The following is a 25,053-nucleotide window of genomic DNA, read 5'->3' on the forward strand; positions in this document are numbered from 1 at the left end:
GCCATGCGGAGCCTGGGGGATAAAGGCCAGATCATCTTGGACCACGGCTCCCAGATGCCATCATGCCCTGGGGTGGCAGCTGACAAGCCCTCCAGCTCCACTGGGGTGTCCTCTCATTAGGCGACATGGTCAGAGACCAAACTCATGTGTTTGTTCATAGCCTGAGGAGATAATTAACTTGTCTCCATGGAGAGACTTGATTACATTCGTAGCATGATCAGAATGAGAAGTCTGAACTTGGAGATGCTGGTGGTGGTGGGAGGTGTTTGCAATGGTTGGCTGAGGAGCCATTTGTTCAGAAATTGGGCGAGTAATCACACAAATGCCTCCTTTCCTAATTGTTGATAAAAATCAGCTATTATGGCAGACCAGGAACTCACTCCTGAGACAACACATTACTTAAGGTAGGCATGCCTCCGAATATGTTAGGATGATCTAAAAACATTTCACATAGCTGAGTTTAAAAACAAATTGTGCCCGTGGTGAATTTTGTATGGAGCTGGGCCTAGGGGAGCACAAATGACTGCCTGCATTTTATGGCTGGCTTGTTTCTACTGTCACGGACCACTTTCACAAATATTTACTCAGGTGAGATACCTTATTGGGCACCTACTGTGTGCAGCTCTGTGCTAGGTGCTGTGGAGCTGAAGAAGGCAGGTTCTCTATCCTTGAGGTGTTGCCTTCTTATTGGAACAGACAGTTTTATGTGATATCCTTGAACCCTGAATTGTGTGGTTTATTCTGTGGGGGCCATGGATATTCAATTGATGGAGAAGTCAGAGTGGATGGGCAAGTAGTAGCTAATCCTTCTTGAGAGCTCACCTGTACCAAGCACAGTGCTAATCAGCCATGACCCCACTCAATTCTCACACAATTTGGTCAAGTGGCTGCTATTATTAATTCTTTATGTACGAGAAAGCTGTGGGACAGAGAGGTGAAGTACCTCCACCATGATGGGAAGAGGCAGGCCCAGGAGATGTGCCCAGGTTTGTGAACTTGAACTTGAAGAGCCTGTGTTTTTAGTGCTAAGACTTTAGAGAAATTGGGTCACAGAGATTGTGCCTCCCTGTCCTTCCAGCCTCGTGCCAGCACCCTGCAGCCACACTGACCTCCTGCACTTACTTGGGCACACCACGTTGCTTCCAGCCTTTGGGGTTTTATCTCAGCTTCAGATGCCCTTGCCATCTCTGCATAGCTTTCTGCTTCTCACTATTTGGAGCTCCCATTAAATGTCCACTCCTCACAGAGACCTCTGTTGGCCATCCGATCTCAAATCACCCTCCCCTCCTTCATTCTGGAATCTCGTACTCTATTTGTTTTCATGGCCTTTACTATGGCCTGAAATTAATGCACGTGTGTATTTGTTGACTTGTTTATTGTCCCATTATCTTACCAGATGGTAAGATGAGGAATCCTTGGATCTTGCTGCCGTTGAAGCATCTTTCTGTTGGGTTTTACAACAATTTGGCAGGACATGCAGTTCAGGTGCTTCGAGTCTCAGTTTTTGACAAGGATGCTGAAGCTCAGAGAAAGGAATTGATGTATTCAAGGTCGCACAGCTATTCTATGGCGGAAGTAGAGCCATACCCTGGATGGGCCTTTTATGCCTGGGTCAGTGCTCTTTCACGTATACCAAGGACCCATTCCATGTGACAATAAATAACCAATCTCATTACTTTAGGGCTCTGGAAAGCATAGTCGCTGAATTAACTGATGGCTCTGACTTAAAGTTTGTCACGAACTCTTTCACCATCTCCATCCTCCAACTTGTCAAATGGAACAAAATGAGATATCCTCATTAATAAGAAATTTGATTCTTGAGATTTGAGACAGAGTAATGGATGAAACAAGCCTAGACTATTTAATTAATTAATTTGTATGCCTATTTTAATCCACAAAATTTCAATTTAGCTACAAAAATACCTACTAAAATAAGATGCATATATAAGAAATTAGAGCAAAAGGAGAAAAAAATACTAGCTGGAATCATTATACGGTCCAGAAATGAAACTGAAAACACAAACTTAGAAGATGTACTGTGGTTAATTGAACACCGTTTAGGCTATATGTTTTCTAGTAGGTGTTGTCAAAAGGAAAAACTTGGTTGGTTACATAATTCAAAATGTCTTTACATAAGAACAGAACAATTACTTAGAAAGATATAGCCATTCCATTTTTTAAACTGGAAGTTAATTTGTCTTAAAAGGAAAATATCTAGTACCCTGTGTGTCAAATTTTCTAAACCTAAGGCCTTTTTGATAGCAATAAAAACCTCACCCTTCCGATGAGACTTATCGATGCACAGAAAATGGATTCTATGTTCTATCTAGTCCCCATTAGACAATTGTGTTGATCTTTACTTTCTATAGATTGTAGTAAAAGTAGGTACTGCTTTACTTCCCAAGTCAAAAATTAAGCCATCAGGTCCCCCAGAGATACTGGAATACCCCTTCCATGGAGCCTCACAGCCCTTCTCATTTGGCATCCGTCGCCATAATGATTGATTTAGGCAAGAGTCATCAATAGATGCTGAAACTATTGGATAAAAATTTGATGAGGCACAGAATGTTTACTTAGTCTAAAGTATCTGCACTTATTAATTACAAAGGGAAACCTAGTAATTCCACGATGAACATCCCCTTAACAAAGTGATTGTTATCACCATTTATGAAACAAACCAACATATGCCTCCTGATATGATAAACTGAGAAAACCACGTCACCTCTGTGGCGTTCCTGCCACAAAAGTGTAATCTGTTTACTCCAGAGTAAATGTCAATCAAACGTTGGGCAGCATTTTCAGAAACAACATAATCAAGAGGAAACATCAGACAAAACCACGTTATTATTGCAAAAAATAGCTGGCTTATACTCTTCAAAAACTGAAGGTCAGAAAAAAACAAAGAGACTGAGGTGCTGTGCCCGATTAAGGGAGACCAAACAGACACGGAAACTGAATGCGATGGGTGATCCTGGACTAGAATTTTCTTTTGACTTTTCTTTCTTTATAGTTATCTCATTTTTAAAAAAAACATAAGGGGTGTTGTTGGGACAATTGTCGTAATTTGAATAAGATCCACAGATTAGAGAATATGAAACATTATTTTCATGATTTTGGTTATGTTACCCTAGTTACATAAGAGAATGCCCTCAAATAATACACATTGACATTTTAGGGGTAAATGGGTATCATAACTCAGCAACTTACTCTCAAATGACTAAATATATGTATAATTTAATTATATATGTATATATAAATTAAATATATAGAGTTTAAATATATATAATTTGAATGAATAATAATTTGAATATGTATGACAGGGAGAAGGTGGTAAAATTTTAATAGTTGTAGAATATGGAAGAATGGTATCTGGAAATTTTTTTTTATTATTCTTGCAAATTTTCTGTACATGTGAAATCATTTTAAAATAAATACTTACAACCTAACAAAGATTGACAGATCTAATTAGCTGGTTTTGAGGGGACCCTGGCTAACAGGCTGCCACCCCTCTTGCTGGTGGGCGGAGCATCTGTTTACTCCAGAGTAAATGTCAATCAAATGTTGGGCAGCGTTTTCAGAGACAATATTTACCATTTCAAGGACTCTTTCCTTTTAATTGAGTTACTTTGTAGACTCATTGTGTTTCACTCATAAGGTCCTGTCTCCAAATTGTATTGTGATAAAAATTTCTTGTTAGCATAGAGAAAAGAATGACATTCTAAGAAAGACTTAAGTATTTCTCACCTTAAAACATCCTACTTAATTATCAGCACCTTCCGCTGCCTCCATATTACTGTTATTTATATCTCACTGGGAGGATTTTCACAAGTGTCTTTCTGTTGCCTTTCATCACCTCTTTTTGATATATTTTCTTTTCCTCTGCTTTTTCCTTCCAGTTTTTGTATTTTATTTTATGCTGACAGTTTTATAAGGAATGGTTTTAATAGGTACATGTCGTAAAATGAAAATATTTTACTAGGATATTACATAAAATACACAGGAGAAACTAGGGTATAAATTATATTTTTATCGTAAGATTTTACTGCAAATAAGTTTGCATATACAATCTTTTATTTATGATAAGAGCAAATTCTTTTTACTTATGGCTGCTTTTGAATTTGGTGCTTCAGTAAGGAAGCTTATGGGTAGCTACATAAAAGAAGGTTCTATTTTGATGAGAAATGAATCTCTTATTTCAGGAGTGTTATTTTTCCTGTTGACTTATAGAGGGAGGGAAACGAGGAGGTGGAGGTTGCTGAGGGAAGGAGAGATGCGTCAGTCTCTGTAAGACAAGGTGGTGCTGCCTCCTTACACTTGCAAAGGGGTGTATGTTGTCAGCCCTCAAAGGGGCCTCAGTGCCAGGGTGGTCTCAGCTTACCCTCAGTCTACCCCCACCCAACCTACCTTGTCAAGCTCTAGCCTTTTCCGTCACCCTCAGAAAATCGACCCATCGGCTAAGACCCATGATATCTCCATTGAACCAGTTTTTCCTGCTTATGGAAGCAAACAGTATTAAAGCATAGGAATACTATCAGTGGTTTCTAAACAACAATGCAATGATCTGTGTGCCCCTCCCCAGAGATGAAGAGACATTTTTCACGCAAGTCAACTGCCACAAGCAAGATCATAAAATGATTCCAAATTTTCTGCTTGCAATTATTCTTTGTTTGGCAATTATGTTTTCTTTTTTAATATTTTCATTTAAAGCTATGAATAGTTGTGGGTCCTAAGGAACAATTGGGTGCCACAAAGTACCCATCTTTTCTGCACTCAAGGAAGCGATACAAGGAGTTGGACCTTTTATATAAAAAAAAAGTGCCATGGTTTTGCTCAGGCTGGCTCAGCCCCATTGCAAGCAAAGTCCTCCTCATCGGTACCTAATGTATTTGGAACTAGACAGCCAGGATTACTTGGACACTTGAGGGATCCCCTTCTCATCAGCCACCCGAGGCAGAGGGCAGGAGCTGTGCAAGTATATCCTGGCTATTTCTGGGTCTTGCATTCGATTGGGAATACAAGATTAAGGAAACTATGTAGCCTGTCTCTCTTTCTTGCTGACTTGCAATTTCTATCTTATTGAAATAGGAAATTTACTGCAATGTCGCCTTGCCCCTTGAGAGGAGGTGTTCCTAATTTTGGCAGGCCATGAAAAATGTCCTATTGGAAACTGCAACTCAACAAATAAGACACTTTCATTTAATGGTCTGTACACAAACATTTATAGAGTCCCTTTTAAGGTCCTATATTCCTTCCCAAAGCACCTTCTTAATTTCCCATTTCTGTTAATGGCACCATCCTTTGTCCTGTTCCTTGGGTGAAATGAAACAATAGCATATTCTAAAATGCAAAATTCCAGGGAAGGAATCTTAAGAAAACCAATGGGTGGATTTATAGTATGAGATTTATCTGCCTCTTTTTTTTTCTTGGTCAAATCACCAATTATTAGTTTTCTTTTTTTTCTTCCCCTCTCCTTTCATTTCCCTTCTTTTTCCCCTTTCCCTTACTTTTCTCTCCTATTCGTATGTTCTTTGCAAAAGGTGGAGAGCTCACTTAGAGATTCATCTCTGAAATGGATTTCTATGGAATGGTACTAAGAAGCTCTGGTTTTGCTTATTATTCGCACAGAATTAAGGTCTTATACATACCCTCTTTATGTGTGGCCATTCAGCACAAAAGGAAGCTGGCACTTCTCTTTCCTTTTACTTGTTAATTTGTCTGGCCTGCTGATGTGCATGCAGTTTCCACTGGGCGTGTTTGGGTGCTAACGCATTAGGGCCTCTACCTTCTGAGTTCCTTCTAGGCCAGCGGTTCTCAACCCTCCTAATGCCACGGCCCCTTAATACAGTTCCTCATGTTGTGGTGACCCCCAAACATAAAATTATTTTCGTTGCTACTCTACAACTGTCATTTTGCTACTGTTATGAATCATAATGTAAATATCTTTTTGTTTTCCAATGGTCTTAGGTGACCCCTGTGAAAGGGTCATTCGACCCCCGAAGGGGTCGCGACCCACAGGTTGAGAACCGCTGCACTAGGCAGTTGATACCCTCATGGACTTAGGAGCTCTAGGGGTGGAGCAGCCCTGGGCTAGCCTCTCATGAACAACAAAAAAGTCTTGGTAAGCAACTTAAGAATACTGTGCAAGGGCAAAAATCAATGTAAAAACTGCCAGAATTCTCTTTCTCTAATAAATTGACCTTTGCTATTGCCAGGTTCCCATGCATCTTTGTCAAATAGACACACATAGTTTTAATGTGGTTGTGATCAATGTGTGGCTACATTGTTACATTCCTCTTTTATTCTAGCTATTGTAAACACTTATCCATATTGCCACGCCATTTTATTTTTATAAAAATCATTGAGCACCTATGTATTTCTGATAGCAATTATTGAGCAGCTACTGTGTTAGAAAAGAGGATGAGACAGCATTTAGGATACATAGCTGGACTCAGACCAGAGTTGAATTCTTGGCTATGCCCTTTGCTGACTTTGTGTCTTAGGCAAATGACTTAACTTCTTTGAGCCTCGGTTTCCTCGTATTTTACATTGAGACTAATTAACAACATACTTTATTAGAATTATAAAAATTTAATGACATATGGAGATAAACTGCAAAATTCCTAGCACAGTGCTTGGCATATGCTAAGCATTAAGTTGATGCTGGTGAACATGATGCTGATATATTTGGTTATGATGATGTGCCCATGACCTCAAGGGTTTTAATAGAGAGAGACATATATAAAAACACATGCAATAAGGAATGGCAAGCCATGATAAACATCTATACCAGGTTCATTGGAGGCCTCTTGGAAAGTTTGGCTGATTCCATGTGGCAATGGAGGTACAGAAAATCAAAAAGATCTTTACAAAGAGGCAGTAAGTAAGCTCAGTCTTGAAGCAAACTGACACTTACTGTGCTGATACAGCCCCAGTAATTCCAAAGATGCATGAGCAAAGTCCAGCTCACCTTTTGAGCTGGGGTTGTGAAGGATGGTAAGGATTTTACTACGTGGAGGTGAAGGAAGGATGTTTGTTCCAGGTAGAGGCTCCCGCATAAGCAGACACTGGGTTATGGATGTTTATTCAGGAAATGAATGTGCCTGTGTTGTGTTTAGTAGGAATGGAGGCCACTAGTAGGAGGTGGGGCCTTTGCAAGAAAGGAGGCTGGAGGGGCAAGTGCAGTACATCTCTCAGGGCCCCAGGGGCCTAAGAGCTTGGACCTTCATCAGGCAGGTGATGGGAGTGCCACACTCCCACAACCCATCTGTTGGCAGTGTAGAGCCCGGGCTGGAGAGGGCAAAGCTGGAGCGGAGCAACTAATCAATTGCCTTGGTCCAGACCAGAGGGGGCGGAACCTGAGCTAACACTCTATAATATTCCACCATGTTTATTGTCCACGTAACATCAACATCCTCTTGTTCACGGGCACTTACATTAACTTGAAACATTTGCTGTTCTGAATATTGGTTTGGTTTGCATCTTTATATATCTAAAGATATTTCTTTCAGATATTTTCTTTAAGATAAAGGGCATAAACATTTTCATGACTCTTGAAAATTATAGGTTATTTTGTTTCAAATGGATTTTCCAAATGATATTTTCTCCAGGGTCCATTTGTATATGGGTTTCACAGCATCATTGGTAACTGGGCGCTGCCATTCTGTTCTTTGTTGTTTTAGAGAGCACGAAACTGTTGTTTTAATTTGCCTTTCCTTGATATCTACAGAAATAAAGTGTTTTCCCCATTTGTCTTCTAATTGTGTGTCTTCACTTATGATTGCATGCCCTGTCCTTTGCCCATTTGATAAGCAATTGTGTTAAATCCTTTTTTGGCTGGCCTCTCTTCTGGAAACTCTCCACACACACACACACACGTTTCCCCACAGGCTCTCTTTCTAATTTCTTTTCTCTTTGATCTATTGAAACCAAATCCTTTTTCTAACTCAATATTACAATAGACATAACAATTCTAATTGCTCTATTGATTCATGGCCACTGCAGCCACGGGCACATTAGGAAGAACACGTCTCTGCTATCAGGGACCCGGGAGTAAAAGCCTGACTTCACGAGTCTAGCTGTGTGCTGCGGTGTAAGCATCTTAATCTCTCTGAACTGGTTTGCTTACCTGTGAAATGACCTCAGTAGTATATGTCAGGATCCATAAAAAATGGTATTTGGCCATCGGTAGCAGAGACCCAAGTACAGTGGCTTGAAAAAATTCGTAGTCCATCCTCCCATGTTAAATGATTTTGGAGGGGATATTGCAGTTCCATGAGATCCTTTTCCTGCTCATAGTGTGGCTGTGAGATTAGGGCTGGGCAGCCTTATTCCTTAAAGGTCAGGAAGACAGTTGGGTAGTGTTGGAAAGTGGCAACACTTACTGAAGAAAAAATGAAGTACCTATTCTATGCAGAGCTCCAAGGTGTTCTCTAGTGGGAAATCTACGTGCTAAGTTAAATAAGATCTTGGTTCTTACATTGATATCTGAATCATGGACAATGGTTACCTCCTTCTTTAGGATGACCCAGACTTGGAATCTCTGGGCTCCAAGGTGACTGACTCCGTGGTGCTCTACCTCAAGTATCCTTACAATAATCTCCCAGCCCAGAAAAGTCATCCCTGTAAATTAACTAAATGCAGGATCATAAATAGGTATTTGGGGTTATTCACAGGAAGAGTCCACGTCCTCAATCCCAGATCAAGTCAGTGATGGATGTCTGCTTTCGGGATGTGTACATTCTGGTCTGTTGGTTGGAAGATCAGCCTCATGATTTTATTAGTCACGTTGTTGACCCAGTTGCTTCTGGAGTATCACAAGACCATGTCACAGCCAGAGGGTCTCACCGGTCCCTTGCCAGCTTAGAGAACATGGACTCTTATGGTTCCCTTGATATGGTTTATTATTATTATTGTTATTATTATTACTATCATTACCCATAGAATCATAATTCTGCTTCTGTCAAAATGTGTTCATTACAAGTGACATTTCTGTTCAGATCTCATAGTTCATGCCTGAAAGCAAATATATTAGGATTAATGAGCATTTTTGCTGATGAGAAGAAAAAGCACTGAAGGGTGATTGGACTTTAGCCTTTTAATGGGTCTGATATTCTTCTTTCATCAGAGTTGACAAGGGCATATCTGGTTCACTTATGCTCTGTGTCATGGTTTAAAAATATGCTTGATGTGACACGAGGCTAGCTTTTCATTCACAATAAAGTAACCCAGTAATCATGAGTGCATGTCAGCAGAGCTCCATTGAATGGGACGTCTGGGCAGAGGGAATGTGACAATGTCAACCTGGTTAGCAGGTGGTGGAAGGGCTTTGATTGGTTTATTAAAATGTTAGTGTAATTTGATTCCATTTTTTTTATGCAGTTGACAGGAGGGACTTACAAAGAGCAGCCCACTCAGAGACCCAGGTGCCAGCTCTGAAAGAACTGCAGATGAACCCAGAAGACAACCATGGCCATGCAGGTAAGCAGGGCATATACGCTTTGACACTTTTTGCTCACAGTTCAAATGGAATTAGATGTGCACTGGAACATACTGGAACAGGGGTCAAGTGTTGACTCAAAGGGAACATAATTAGAGGACCTCAGGGCCTTGGGAGCTTGGGCAATCTTGTTAATGAGGTTGGGGAGAGTTTTCATACTAAGGACAGTCATTCTTTTTTTTTTTTTTTGTATTCCAAGATCTTGAAATTATAGAAACCAGGGAGATGAATCAAGATATCAATTCTAACAGGCTCTTTTATCACCATTTTGTGGCCATGCTATTCAAGTGAACAGACTGTGGTCCTGATGAGGGCATAGTTCCAGGTGTGGTGCCTTCAGGTTAGCGGGCATGTTTCTATCAGATGGCTGCAGACTCCCAGATGAACCTCACTGGGCTCTCCTAACTGCTTTTACTCACACTCCCACACCAAATGGGTAGGTTTTATTCCCCATACCAACCAATTCTCCAGCTTTCCGGACATCAACTGGGCATCCTACAATTCAATTTAATCTGACTCTAGCTTATCAGAGTTAACACAGATCCCACAGATTAAGGGCTCAGTCTCATGAGACTGTCCCCGTGCTAGTCACAAGTCTCAGATTGCCATCTGGACCCCTGGTCAACTGGCTATAAATGATGGTTTCCCACCACTCCCTCCTCAGGTTTGATAATTTGCCAGAATAATTCACAAAATGAAGGGAAATAGTGCTTATGTTTACCTTTTAGTAGAAAAGATATTGTGAAAGCTACAATGAACAGCCAAATAAAGAGGTACATACGGTGAAACCCAGAAGGGTTTGCATGAAAGAGCTTCGGTCCTGTGAAGTTGGGGTGCACTACTCTCCCAGAGCATGCATGCATTTCCAACCCCTGTTGTTCAGGGTTTTTCTGGAGGTTGCCTTAAATAGGCTTGACTAGTTAAATTGTTGGCCACTGGCGATTAAACTCAATCTCCAGCCCTTCTACCCTCCCTGGTAGTTGGGGGATGGGACTGAAAGTTCTAAGTTTCTAACTAAGGCTTGATCTTTCTGGTGAACAACCCCAATCCTGAAGCCAGTTAGGGCCCCCCAGAATCAGACATCTCAACGACATGCAAAAGATACTCTTATCATTCTGGAGATTCCAAGGGGTTTAGGAGCTGTGTGCCGGGAACCGAGGACAAATAGCAAATATTTATTTTTTTTATTATATCACAGCCTCAGGGACAAGGTGAAGGGACAAGGGGAAGTGGTGCTGAAGTGGGAAGTCACTTGGGGAAAGATGCCATCTGCCGCTGAACACAAGGTTGCAGGCTAGGCTACGGCGTTAGGCTAGGGTTGTCACTTTCATGTCCTCACCCTCAAAAAATAAAAACAATAAAAATGAGTATCTAGCATCTGCTATGTGCCAAGCATTTTCTTGAGTGATGTGATGTCAACTGGGCACCATTCAAACCACCGAGGAGCTCATGATATTGGAGGAAATGGCATGTAAGCAACTGTACCTAACACATTGTGGAAAGCCATAGTCAGAGGCTTGCAAAAATGCTGTGGGGACACAGAGGAGAGAGCAATTAATTACACCAGGAGGTCCGTGTAAGTTCCCACAGGAGACACAACATTTGCAACTGGGCTGTGAAAGATGAGAAGGATATTATCGAGCAGAGATGAAGAAAGTATATTCTAGGTAGAGGATACAACACATGCAAAGACAATGAGTTATAGATGTTTATTCAGGAAACGGTGAACTTACCAGCATGGTTATAGCAAAAGGTGTCTAACCAGGAGCTATCATAATGGTCAACATTAATCAAGCATGTATTATATGCTGGGGACTTTTTAATGCATCTGACTTATTTCATCCTAAAAACAATCCCATGAGGTACTTACTAATACTATCTCCATTTTTTCGAGAAAGACATAGAGGCTTCAAGACGTTAAAGATATTTCTTAAGGTTACCGTAACCTATGGCCTAGAACCAGAATTAGAGAGCAAACAGGCGGACTGTGGCTGACGAGGAAGACAAAGGGTACAGGACTTTCTATCTCACACCACAGGTTTATTCTTAATCTTTGTCCCTCCCAGAATCCTGATGCAGGTATACAGCATGATCCAATTGGATGAAGGAAGAATAGTCTTGAATTTTCTATTTGTTTTTGTGTCATCTTTTTATGATTATATTTCATGTGTTGCATCATGTCCCCACTATGTTAATACATTAGAACATGTGTATAATTTATAAATACATAGGTATACGTATATTGGGGTTTTTACTGAAACGTTTATTCCTGGAAGAACTGCAAATCAAACAGGTTTTAAAAGAAATGGTCTAGACCAGTCATTTCCAAGTGTGGTTTCCTGACCTGCAGCATCACCAAGGAACTGGCTAGAAATGCAAGTTCCCAGGTCCCCCAACAGACTGACTGGCTCAGGTACTCTGGCAGTGAAGCCCAGGAATTTGTGTTTCAACCAATCATCCAGGTGAGGCTCATTGGTCTAGGCAATATAACTTTTAAGGTGGAAAGTGAGATGGCTTAATTTGAGTTCTCGAAAGTTAATTCTAGTTGGATTGGCAAAAAATGAGATACTAGAAACCAGGAGGTCCTTTGAAAGGTCGTGGTGATGGTCATGGCAAGAATCAAGCAGGGTCTGAGTCAAGTAAGAGAAACGGATTTTGGAAATGTTTAAAGGGACAAATTCAATGTGACTGAATTTGCAGGGGAGGGAGAGGCAGGTAAATCTATATATGGCACCAAAGATTCCAAGGCACAGAATTGCTGCCATCACATGTGCCTAGGGGTTAGTGTGAGGTGCAGTGTATGACGTCAGGGATTGCTAATGAATGATCCTGTTGAATTGGAAGTACGTGAAGGATATTCAAGGTGAGGAGGCAGTTGGAAATTTAGACTTTCAAACTCAGAAGAGACATAAGATTTGAAAATACACATTGGAGAGAGAACAGCACCTATGTAGCAATAGGAACATTGGTCATGGATAACATGAGGAAGTTCTCTCTTTTTTATAACGAAGAATGTGGCAGAATCATCTGTGATGAATGAGGGGGCCAGAAGTGAAATAGGGGCCTAAGACAGGAGCTGATATTCGGAGCAACTAACATGGGAAACGGGAAGAGGAAGCGAAGCGTGAGAGAAAACTAAGGTATTGGCACGTTGACCTCTGAGACCACATTGGGCCCACGGCAGGTGCTCAACATGTGCTGACTGGCTGGAAAGTCATGTGAGCTAAGAGCTGCAGTGTGGGCTAAAAATTAGGGAGTTTTAACCTTTTGGTGCCAGAGACTCTTTTGGTAGTCTAGAGAAGCCTATAGCTCCTTTCTCATAATAATGTTTTAAAATACATAAATTAAAACACATAACACTTCAGATAAAGTATTATCAAAATATCAAAAGCAAACTCATGATATAGTAGGGTATATATTATAGTAACATATATATCTTTATCAATGTGTTAAATAATGATTTTGTCAGTGGGATTAATGACCCCAAGTTCAAAGTCGTGATGTGTGTACATGATAGTTTGAGATGTGTGCAACAACTCTTATGTGATATGAAAATATTGGTGATTTCTTCTGGTGATAAAAGTCACAGGTACTGCTAAAATTTTTTGTTTGTTACCTGCATTCATAATTGAAGTTATTGCTAAATTCAGTTAGAGGTTACGGAAATGAATAATTTTTGCCCATGAAAGCACAAGGATCCCCTCTTTGTTCTGTCCATGGGCTCCTTGAGGGTACATGGACTCTGAGTTAAAGTCTCCTGTGCTCAATGAATAGACAGAAGTGCATGCATTGCTCACAGGTAGTCACCAGTTTGTTTGCAGATAGGAATTGATCTCCTAGGTCAAGTGTCATATGCCATGCTCAAGGAAAATTTTCTTTGAAAGACTTGGATGTTTTAGATATGATGTAATCTGGGTGCCTTTAGCTAGGCACCATGGAAATTCATTAAGGAGAAGTCACTTTGTCTCTCAAAAAACCATTAATCTTGCTAACATATCTTCATCTGGAAGAGTAGGTAGTGTGTATTGACAATAATTCCCCAGTTTTTTAACTGTACTTCTGGTGATTTAGTCAGAAGTGACATAATTTGTAGTGTTTACTATCTATGCATGATTAGATAAGTAAGGTTATGGCAGTGTAGTAAAAGTAGTTATGTGTTACTTTGCTAATTTTATTAAAATTAGAAGTAATATACAGGTATGATTCAAATCTCACATTTTGCTCATGAAGAAACTAAGACCCAGAAAGAGAAAGAGTCCTTGTTCTGGTTATCTACTGCTGCATAAACAATTTCCCCCAAATTTAGCAGCTTAAATAAAAAATTATTTTATTTTTTTTCCACAATTTTATGAATCAGAAATTCAGGTAAGTCTTAGCAAGGTAATTCTTTTATTCTATGTGGCATTCAACTGGTGATGGGCTGGTCCAGAGGGTCCAAGAGCGCTTCCTACTATGTCTGATGCTCAATGCTGATAGCTGGAGAACTGTGTTAAGTTGAAATTCGGTTGTGTTAAGTCAACTGAAGTGTCTATACCTCCAGCATGGTGGTTCATGGCTCCCAGAAAGTGTTGCAAGAGGCCCTGGTGAGTGCTTCAAGGTGTTCTACGATCTAGTCTCAAAAATTCCACATGTCAATTCTGATGCATTCTATCAAACAAGTTGAGAAGGCCAGCTCAGAGGAAAAGGAAGGGATATTAGACACCATCCTTCAAGGGGAGAAGTGACAAAGAAACTGTGACCATCTTTGGCCTATCACAGTCCATCTTTTGGCCAAAACCCATTTATATTTCCCCAAATGCAAATACATTTCCCACCTCTGAAGACCCTCAAAATTCTCATCCCTTCCTAGCATCAGATTCAAGCTGCAGTTTAGGATCTTGTTCTATAAATAAGTCCAAAAGCTAATAAGACTCCTCAGGAGTGGTTCTTTAAGTGGATTCCTCTTTTTTTTTTTTTTAATTGGGGAACAGTGTGTTTTTCCAGGACCCATCAGCTCCAAGTCAAGTAGCTGTTTCAATCTAGTTGTGGAGGGTGCAGCTCAGTGGCTCATGTAGGGATTGAACTGGCAACCTTGGTGTTATGAGCACTGCACTCTAACCAACCAGCTGCTCCATTGATGTGGAGATATGTTAAATATATTCACATTAAATAAAGAGACAAGATGTCTGCCCCCTTCACAACCAATAGACAATGGTGATACAAGGTGTTATAAACAAAACAGACACTCTCAACCAAACAGGTGAAAACAGGAGACACAGCAGTCACTGGTCTAGACCCATTCAGAAATCCAGCTAATTATAAAACAAGCTGGGCACATGTCACCACTTCATTGCTTAGCGAGGCCCAGTCTTCCTCTCTGGGAATGATTCTTCATGGCGCCTATCTCTGTTCTTTGGGCTCTTGGTTTTCCTCTCTGAGTCACGTTTTCTTTCATATAAGAAAAAGCCTATGTTTGCACAGAGTAGTTTTCTGTCTGTTTCTTTTGTGGGTACAAAGGTCTCTTTTCATTTTGGGCTATCTCTATCCAGCTAACTTCTGTAGTACCATTCTCTTTAAAACTTTCTGTGTTTGTGCAATTCTTTTTTGGGTTAATGCCATTAGATAAAAGTCGCCCTCACAGTTATCTTCCAGATAAGCTTCTCTGTGGCTTGTTGTGACACAGTGTGCTGTACTGTGGGACAAAGCCCTTTTGTCTAGATGAAAGATCTTCCTTCCCTACCAAAGAGTGTACTTTAGGTTTATATTCCTAAAAGTCTTAGAAGTCTTACAAGGCGCACCTTAAATCTTTCTGAGTCTCAAAAAAGGTCTTACAGCAACAGCCTTAACATCTTCACCCTGAGACCATTTATTACTTTGAGATTATTTCACCACCTGGAGTAGCTGGGAATGGAAAACATTTTTACTCAGGAACAAGCAAATCCTGGCTTCTTTCTATCTCCTCTAAATTCTCTTGAAAACTGTGCATTTTCTTGTTTAATCTCACTTCTCATTATCAGTATATTTGGCCACATATAGTCAAAAGAAACCAGTTGCTACTTTTGATATTCTGTCTGGAAATCTCTTTAGCCAGATCTAACTGTTCATTGGATACCTTTTCTATTTTCTACATCACTGCAGGCAACAGTTTCACTCAACTGTCTACTACTACATCCTTCTCTAGCCTCTAAAAACATTTTCCTCTTGGTCTTTTGACACTTTAGTAATGGTCTCCTCCAGGTTCTTTTACCTTTCGCCCACTTCTTGGCTCCAAAGCAATGCCACATGCTTTATAGTACCTCACTTCCAGTATAAAATTCAGTTTTGGTTACGTGTTATTATGTAACAAATTAATCCAAAATTTAGTAGCTTAAAATGGCAACTACTTTATTATATCTCACAATATTGCTTCAAAAATCGGAGAGGGCTCAGCTGGGCGATTCATCTGTTCCACATGCCATCAGCTGGGTAATTAGCACTAACAGTGTTTAGTTGACAGAAGGGCTGGCCTGAATGGTCTAAGAAAAACTTACTCATGCTGGTTAGTGAAATAGTTGGGGTTAGAAACAGGTCTTCCCGTTCCTACCACAGAGGTCTTTTCTTCTACCTCAGTTGGTCCAAACCGTCTCTTAATTTATTGTTATGGGAAGATTTCTTATGCTTTTATTTAAATCTTTAGGAGGGAGAAAGGGTGGTGTTGCCTTCACCGACAGGCAATCATCCTTGAATCTCTATGTGTAGATTCCTTCATGGGATGTTCTGGAATGCCATGATTCTCTGATGCTCCCTGCATACTAGCAACATACTTGGGGATGATATGTACATTTGGTGTTTTTTTCTTCTTGTTTTGTTCTCACTGTCTGAGCAACAAGGCATGCAGTTATAACTTGTCTTTAATTCACTAGGCTCTGCTCTCTGCCTAACCTGCCCTTCTGATGACCAGGCAAGCTCCCTGCATCCATGTTTCTCTAACTGTTATAACTGGGGCTGCCCAAAAAGGAACTATAATCCTTGCCCCTAAAAAGTGGGCTTCTTATCAGGGGGATGTCAAAGCTTCAACATCAGTGGGGCTTAGTAGTAAGTCCTGCTCTGACCTGGTACTGAGATGTGTAGAACTCCTAAGCCTGTCCTTATTCAACAGACTCACTCTGTAGCCTTTGTCTCAGCATCTGTATGGGTTTTACTTTCAGTTCATTTTGACCCTATTTTTATGTGATTGGAGTCCATCTTGCTCTCATTCCATCAGATAGAATATGGGGATTATTAAAAATAGTGATGAAAGCACATCAAAAATCTTTCAGTGGGAGGGATTAATGTAAACTCTGCAGGGGAAATCAATTTGCTTTTTTTTGCTAAGAAAACACAATGAGTAGAGGAAAAATTAATCAGAAGACTAGAAAAGACACAGGATATTATCTCCAGCAAAATGGACATAAAAAACAAACCACAAAGCAAATAACGTGCCCTATTATTGGCCAAAATGAAGAGAGGCTGAGATTTGGAAAACAAATATTTTTCAACACAGACACATATGGAGCCAGAAGGCATTTTAATGTTTTGTGTTTTTTATATCATCTATGCCAAGAGAATTTATGCTCAGAACATTTCTTCATGATTTTTGGAATTAATAATACAAGAAAGGAGCTTGGCATATTAAATGAGGATTCTGTTTTCCACAATGATTCAGCAATAGACACCCCCGAATGTCCCACCCGGTGAGAAAATGGAGGCTCAGAAGCCTCCACATTTAGGCTTCTATCTCTTTTTTTTAAAGAACTAACATATAACAAACAGCCTGTGGGCCCAGATAAGCCCATTAGGATGACCTATTTAAGAGCTTAAAAGGTCAAGTCACTGAAACTGTAGTGCATAATAAGTTATTTATAAAAATTCTAGGTACTCTTCAAAGAAGAGTAATTTTTTTTTCCTCAGGAAAAGTGATTTTCTGAGGATGTATATATATATATATATATATATATATATATATATATATATATATATATATATATATAAAAAATCTCCATAACTAGACAATCACCTTGAAGGGGAAGGCTGGAGACATGCCAGATCAGAAATTCAAAGATCATCTCCTATTTGTCTTTTGACTCAAATGTACAGAAAATATCTTCACCTGTTCAGATTATTATATTATACTGTCTCATTTAAGAATTTGATACTGTTACATAAGGCCACAGAATAAAGTGTTGGAAAGCCCTTCATTGAACTGGTGGCAACATGGGATTCAGAGAGGTCAGGAGACCTGTCCAAAATCACACCACCAGCCAGTGTTAGAGCTGAGGCTGAAGTCATTCTCCTCATCCCTAAATCTGAAGTTTCAAATCTGGACCCCTCTTCACATAGGCAAACAATTTCTGTATTCACTGTTGTGTAATGTGATGTGTCTCTTGACTTCTTTCTTTTTATTCATATGGGTTTAGATTTTCATTACTTCTCATTTATGCATTTGTTCATTTAATTATCAAATATTTGAGTGGCTGGATATGTTCTATGCTCTGAGTGATACAACATGTATGGACTTTATATTCCACTGGAGACAGGTACACAATGAATCAATCAATCAGTCAATCATCAAAGGCAAATTGTTTCAGGAGTAACTATTTTACATAGAAAGGACAACTTCTATAAGATAAGGTGACTTTGGAACAGAACTATGAAGGGAAGTGAAGAGCCAGGCGGGGAGCTGGCTTCATGGATGTCTTACCTGTACAGCACTAGAGGGTGCCACACTGGCTTTAATGCTCTGTTGCTGCCATCTTGAGATGCTTAATAATTATTTTAACAAAAGTCATTTTCATCTTACACTGGGTCCAACTAATGATATAGCTGGTCCTGGACCAGGAATGAACTATGTGATAGTTGGAGGAAGAGCATCTCAGAGAGATGCACCAGTGAGGGCACAGGGGCTGAAATGAACAAGAAATAGAAGTCCAGTGAACTTCAGTGGGGTAGGCAAGAGGGGAGAGTGACAAGGGGTGACAGTGGAGAGTGGGGAGGGGGCTGTCAATCGACCCTCGTAAGGACTTTGGCTATCATTCTGAATGAGATGGCAAAGCCTTTGACCAGAGCGGTGACATGATTTGACATTCATTTTAAAGCAATTATCCTGGATTTGAGCTATTTGGCTATTCCAAGAGCTCAGTGTAAAATTTACCTGTTTCCCAAAATAGACTAATAGCAATTTTACCAAAATTAGCTATGTATCTTATAAAGAAGACTTTTACATTTCTTAAAATTCAAAATATTAAACAAATATATTAAAGTCTACACGAAAGTGACAAATTATCAAGTCTCTATGGTTATATAGACTAAAGCTTTTAAAAAATTTATTCCTTTCCTAGATTGTTTCAATTTTTAGAATCTTGCAGTTACAATTCCTAACCACAGATATACTTGCCCATGGAAATATCCTTTTTCTTATCTTGTTATACTAGAATACGGACCATACATATCCTGGAGAATGTTTAATCTTCAGCTATACTTCAGTTTTCTCCCTTGAGAGAGAAGAAAAAAAAATCTTGCTCCATTGTTGAAAAACACCACTGTTTCATGAAAGAAGATGTTTCTGCCAAATATCCAAAGGATGAATTCTTATTCAATTCTCTTGCTGGTTGGAGCATTTCTTTTTGAAAAATTAAAAATGATAAGTTTCTGAAACTAAATCTAAAGATTATCCAGTGTAAAATACAGTACACGGAATTTAAAAAGAAATTTGATATAAGAGCATGAAAAGAAAATATGAAGTTGCCAAAGGATATTATTCTAGAGTAAAAGAGAAAAGCACTGGATACACGATATACATTAGAGCTTTATATTTGAAGTTATAGAGGTTCCTTTGTAATGTGGGGTCCAAGTGTGTCTGTCAAAGTTGATGGGAGGTTCTCGGAAGAGAAAAATATCCCCTAACGATGTCCTGTGCATGTGTAACGCTTCTAGTAATTTGAAAGTGCTTTTGTGTCGTCTGTCTCACTTTATCCTCATCATTCCTGAAATGGGTAATGTGGGTTTTATTTCTATGGGTAGATAAACAAATGGAAAACAAAAGAATTTAAATAATAAGCTCAAGGTTGATGGCAAACCAATGACAAAATAGGAATCTAGATGTCCTGATTCTCAGTTCAACGTTCGTTTCATGTCTCATACTTGTTCCCTTCATGCTGAGGAGATGGGGTGGAACTGCGTGTGCTCAGTGAAACAGACCTGCACATACTGTTGTATAATGGTCACTGATGGTGGTGAAAATAGTAAAAAGAGATGGAAACCCCCCCCCCCCACACACACACACCACTTAACAAGGAATATAATTGGACCTCCTCACAACTGAAAATGTCCGCTTTGCAAAATCACTGTTAGGAAAATTAAAAAGACAAGCTATGGACTAGAAGAAAATATTGGCAAAACAGAAAGAACTTATTCCTAGAATATGCAAATTTCTCTGCAAATCCAATGGTAAGAAGATGTCCTACCCAATTAAACATTGAAAAATATTTGAACAGACACCTCAGCCAAAAAATATGGATGGCAAATACGTCTACGAAATGCTCATCTTCATTAGTCATCAGAAAAATGGAAATTAAAATCACGATAAGATGTTGCTACACACCTAAAGCAAAGGCTAAAATAAACATATCAGACAATGCCAGGAGCTGGTGAGAACATGCCGAGATGGGAATTCTCATATATTGCTGGTGGGAATGCAAAATATACAGACAGCCATTTGGCAATTTCCTATAAGAGACTGTATAACCCAGAAATGCCACTCGTAGGTATTTACTCAGGAGAAATGAAAAATTATGATCACACAGAAACCTGGACCTGAATGCTTATGGCCACTTTATATCACAACTTCTTTCAACTTACGCAAATCATATGGATAAACATACTCTGGCACATCCATGTAAAGGAATACCATTACACAATAAAAGGGAATAAAGTATAGTGATACATGCATTGTCCTGGATGAAGCTCAGATGCATTCTAGCAAAAGAAAGAAGCCAGGCCCAAAAGGCTGCATACTGTTTGGTTCCATTTACATGACATTCTGGAAAAGGCAAAATAGATCAGTAGTTGCCAGAGGCTGAAAATAGATGGAGAGGTTGCCAAGGGGTATAAGGACATTTTTGAAGGAGATGGAACGGCTCTATATCTTGATTCTGGTAGCTGTTATAATTTTGTAACCGGATGTGTCAAACTCATAGAACTGCACGTCAAAAAGGTCAATGTTGTATGTGAATCATGCCACATAGAAAAGGGATATAAATACATGAAGTCTAATTGAAACCGAAAGACATGATATCTAGTTTGATATCAAAAGAAAAAATATGCCAAACCATAAGAAAAACATAAATGGTCTGGCATTTCTCATATTTAATAGTACATTTAAATTGTCGGTTGAAATTTTCAACTACTGTCTTTGAAAGTGAAAATTCGAAGACATCTGATTTGTTAAGAGTCCATGTTCAACTAAAAACTACATATGCTATCAGAATGAGATTGAATCATGAGTCATCTAAATAGCTATTTAGTATATTTTTTAAAATGAAATAATTGACTGAAAAAGCCTTTACTCACTGGTTTATTGAGCCATAAAGAAATAATCCAAATAATCAAGCCTCTAGGGTGCAAAACCCCAAATCCATACTCAGCAAAGGTAAATAAAAGCAAAACACATTACCGTTGAGGGTTGTTCTTTCATTGGTCAGTAGGTGTTGATGTACTATGCACTCTTAGGAGCCATGTTTAGTTCTTAGTATCGTATGTGAGTATTGCTTATTTGCCTTAAGTATTTGAAACATATTTGACTTGGTGCCAACATGGTAAGTTGACCTTCAGAGCCCTATCAGGGTTTTTTTTTTTGCATTTCAGTCTAGTAGCTTTCATGATCTGGTTGTCCCAATGGAAAAAAAAAGTCTAAGCATTTTGCAGAATCTACTTACCAGTTGCGTCTTGGGTGCAGTCTCTGCTCTCTTGTTGAAAATGCAAAGACCTCAAGTTTAGTAAACACAGTCATGTTTTTCCACAAGGTAAAAAGGCACTGCTTTGTATTTGGGCAATCCACTTTTAAAAATAAAAATGGGAGAATCAGCAAAGTGCAAATGTAAATAACCTTGAAATACCATTCTCACATCTACTAAAATGACAACTAAACAAACCAACAATAATTCTCAGTCCTGCTGATTATATGATGAAAGTGGTACATTTTTGCCAAAATGGCTTTATAAATATCTAAGCTTATTTGTAGTAACGAAATGAAAGTACACCTTGAGATCTTAAAAAGTACATTTTGATTAAATAATTCTCCATTTAGGAATTTATCCAAAGGAAGTACTTTGATGGGAAAAAAATGGTGCCTGACCCATATATCATCTCAGAATGAGCTAAAATAGCATTAAAATAGAAAGCTAATTAAATGTACACCATTTGGGGAATTGGATAAAAAAGAAATTGAGTGGAATACAGACTGTGGGGATGTCTCAGGTGGTAAGAGAGTTGGTTTTAGCTACTTGTGGTCAGCACTGATGTTCAAGCATCTCCTGCCTCCTCTCCTTCCTGCCCCTATAAGGGTGCTAAGCACCTTTATGAAAGTATACATTTTATTTTCTTCATTATCTATCTCCTTCAGCTAGAACCAAAGCCACCCCATGAGTGCAGAAATTCTTGCCTGTTTTCTTCACTGCTGTGATTTTTTCTTTTTCTGTCTCTAGAGCAGTTCCTGGCACATAGCAGACACTAACTAAATATTCATTAAAAATAACAACCAAAAAAAGAATGAAAAGATACCCAGCAAAGACTTTTTAGTGGCCTGATTTTGATTCTGTTTCTGTTTTTGCTTTTTATTCATCCATTTGCTTGTTTGTTCATTGAGCAAATATTGACGGAGGCCTACTCTGTGTCAGATGTCATAATAGGTCCTGGTGAACAGACATGAAGCAGGCAGTTGTGCTCCTGCAGAATAACGGAGCTCACAGTGTGATGGGAAAGACAGCCGCTGGACCAGTTATCTCCAGGGAGATGGAAAGGGAGTGGAGGGTGCTATAGGGATGTACCCTGTGGGGAGCTCACCTGCTCGGGAGTGAGAGATCCTTAGAAATCAGAGCCTTACGTGATGGGGAGGAGCTCAGTCAGAGGAGAACAATTGAGTCCTGGTGGACGCACATACAAAGGAGTAGAGCCACAAACCTGGCCCTGCTGAGGACAGTGGAAAACCAAAGTCACTGCGGTTGAGGGCGTGACCATTGCAGGGGAGCACAGAACATGGTGAGAACCTGGAGGCAGACAGACTGGAACATGGAGGCCCTGGAAACTCCCCATCAGGACTTGGGTCTCTATCTCAGAGATGATGGGAACCTGACAAAATATAGCTTTGTACATACAGGCAAATCATCCGGCCATATTTGAAGTTTGTAGAAATAGCTGTAATTGCCATATTGAGCCTGGCAGGATGCCTGTCAGCCCGAGGCCGCTGGCCCTGGGAGGGTACCGCAAGCGTGGGCTGGAGGCCGGAGTCGTGGGTTCAATACCTGTTCTGTTCTCTGACCTCCCACGGACAAAGGAGATCTCTGTTCCGTCTGCCTCACTGAGTGGTTATAAAGAGGTGTTGTGGCTAAAAGGCTGTGAAGTGCTGTCATTGTGAGGAGTGTTCTGTATTGTTCATCTGACCTGGAGAGGATTAGATCAAAATAGAGAGAAGGCCTGTATTTTCTCACAGGTCAGCTGAGAAATGGGCTTATTCTCACTGCTAGTCTATGTGAAAACAATGCAAAGATATTTGTTCGAGTTATACTTTTAATTCCTTCAATCAGGTATCACAGGCCTGGGGATGGGAAAATTAAGCAATCTATGCTTTCTCGCGTTCACCATGTAGATTAATTTGGGAGCAGAGACAGAGGGTTGCTATGGAATTGTGAAGAAACGAACGCTGGCAAAGTTCTCACTGTCCCCCACACAGGCCGGGGGCCTGGCAGCAGGCCCCCGGGAGGCGGGCTCCATGCGGAGTGCCCACACGCACAGGGAGTGATGCTGGCTGCTGCATCCCCATGCTCCATTTCTAATGAGTTCCTAGCCTGCTGCGGCTTGGGGCCCAGCCTTTCAATTATTCAAGAATGGGAAAGTGTTTGTTGCCGGATGCAGGATTTGCTTTTATTCAACAGAACAAAACCCTGGTAGGTGAGATGCAACAGACAGGGCAGCCAAGGTCTCTAGATGCACACAGACTGCTGACAGAGGGGCAGTTGCTCTGGGAAGGGGTCCAGTTCAAACAGCATATAGAGTGGATGGAGGAAGGGAGGAAAGGCCGACAGAGATGAATAGGGAACATCCTGATGCCGCCTTCTATTTGTCCAGCTAGAGCTGCTGAACTGGCAGGGGCCTCAGGTTGTGGTGGCTTTGCAGGACAGTGGCCCCAGGCCAGGTGGCTAGAGCTCCAGCTTCTGGCTGCCATTCTGCTGCGTACCCACCTTGTGTCTTTGAGAAAGCACTTCTCCTCTTTGGGCCAGCGTATCCACACCTATGAAATGGGGAAGGTGGATTAGATGATTTCTAAGGTTCCTTCGCATCTCTGTCTCCTAATTTCAGGGTGATTTTCAGGTCTTGGTGCCAGCTGTCACCGGACCCTCTGCTTAGGATAGAACTGGTATTGTTTTATCTTCTCTGTTCATTCTCACCCATTCAACCCTTTATTCTTTCTTTCAACACACACATACTGAGTCCTTGCTGTGTGCCCGGGGGAACCCCTTCAGGGGATCCCAGACTGTGTGCTGCAGCCAGATTATGAAAGGCGAGGTGAGCATCACCTCTGCTTGGGCTTTCTCACTTGACTTTGAAGGCTGAGTTAGTTCTAGAATGCATGTGGCCCATTCATTGATGCATCTATCCACTCAACAAATATTTACTGAGCATGAACTATAAGCAAGGTGGCATATAAGGGAAAATCAAATATGAATCGAATTCATCAAATTTGAGATAGCCCTCAAATTTACATGGTCTTGCTGATGCGACTGATATGTAATAGGAAAACTATAATGCAGAGAGATGAATGCAAAAAAAAAATCTGTGCACAGGGAATTGTGAGAGCGCAAAGGAACAGCGTCCATGAACACAGGCGGGAGAACCCAGGGGCACCTCTCCCAGGGGTGGGGTCTGAGCTGAGCTGTTACATAGATGTATTACTTTATTCTGATTATGAAAGTTATATGTATGCATATACCAGGGTGCCAAAAAAATGTATACACATTTTAAGAGATGTTAACACTGGTCATCATTGCTCAAGCAGTAGTTTACCATCATCAGAAGTGTCTGGACGCTGATGGTAACCACTTTGAGCACCTCTTGTCATTGCAGAAGTCAAATGTGACTTGTCTTCATCTTTTGTTATTGTTATATATTAATACAATTTTTCCTTTCTTTAAATGTGTATACAATTTTTTTGGCACCCACTGTATATGTACATATGATACATATATGATTATGGGATACATTTGTATGAAACAAAATTTAAAACATTCAAAAAGAAAGAAAAGAAAGATTAATAGTTATCCCATAATTCAAAGATACATAATTTTGGA

At 40.0% G+C, this 25,053-nt stretch overlaps 1 long non-coding RNA gene across 1 annotated transcript in view; it reads left to right on the forward strand.

Moving 5' to 3' along the window:
* LOC109392311 (uncharacterized) overlaps positions 1-25,053 on the forward strand; it is a 48,435-nt gene that overhangs the window by 22,740 nt on the left and 642 nt on the right. The window contains exon 4 of the long non-coding RNA XR_002126038.1: positions 9,379-9,477. This is a non-coding gene — a long non-coding RNA (uncharacterized LOC109392311). The remainder of the gene's footprint in view (positions 1-9,378; positions 9,478-25,053) is intronic.

The sequence above is a fragment of the Hipposideros armiger genome, unplaced genomic scaffold (genome assembly GCF_001890085.2).
Source record: "Hipposideros armiger isolate ML-2016 unplaced genomic scaffold, ASM189008v1 scaffold_0, whole genome shotgun sequence".
Lineage (NCBI taxonomy): Eukaryota > Metazoa > Chordata > Mammalia > Chiroptera > Hipposideridae > Hipposideros > Hipposideros armiger.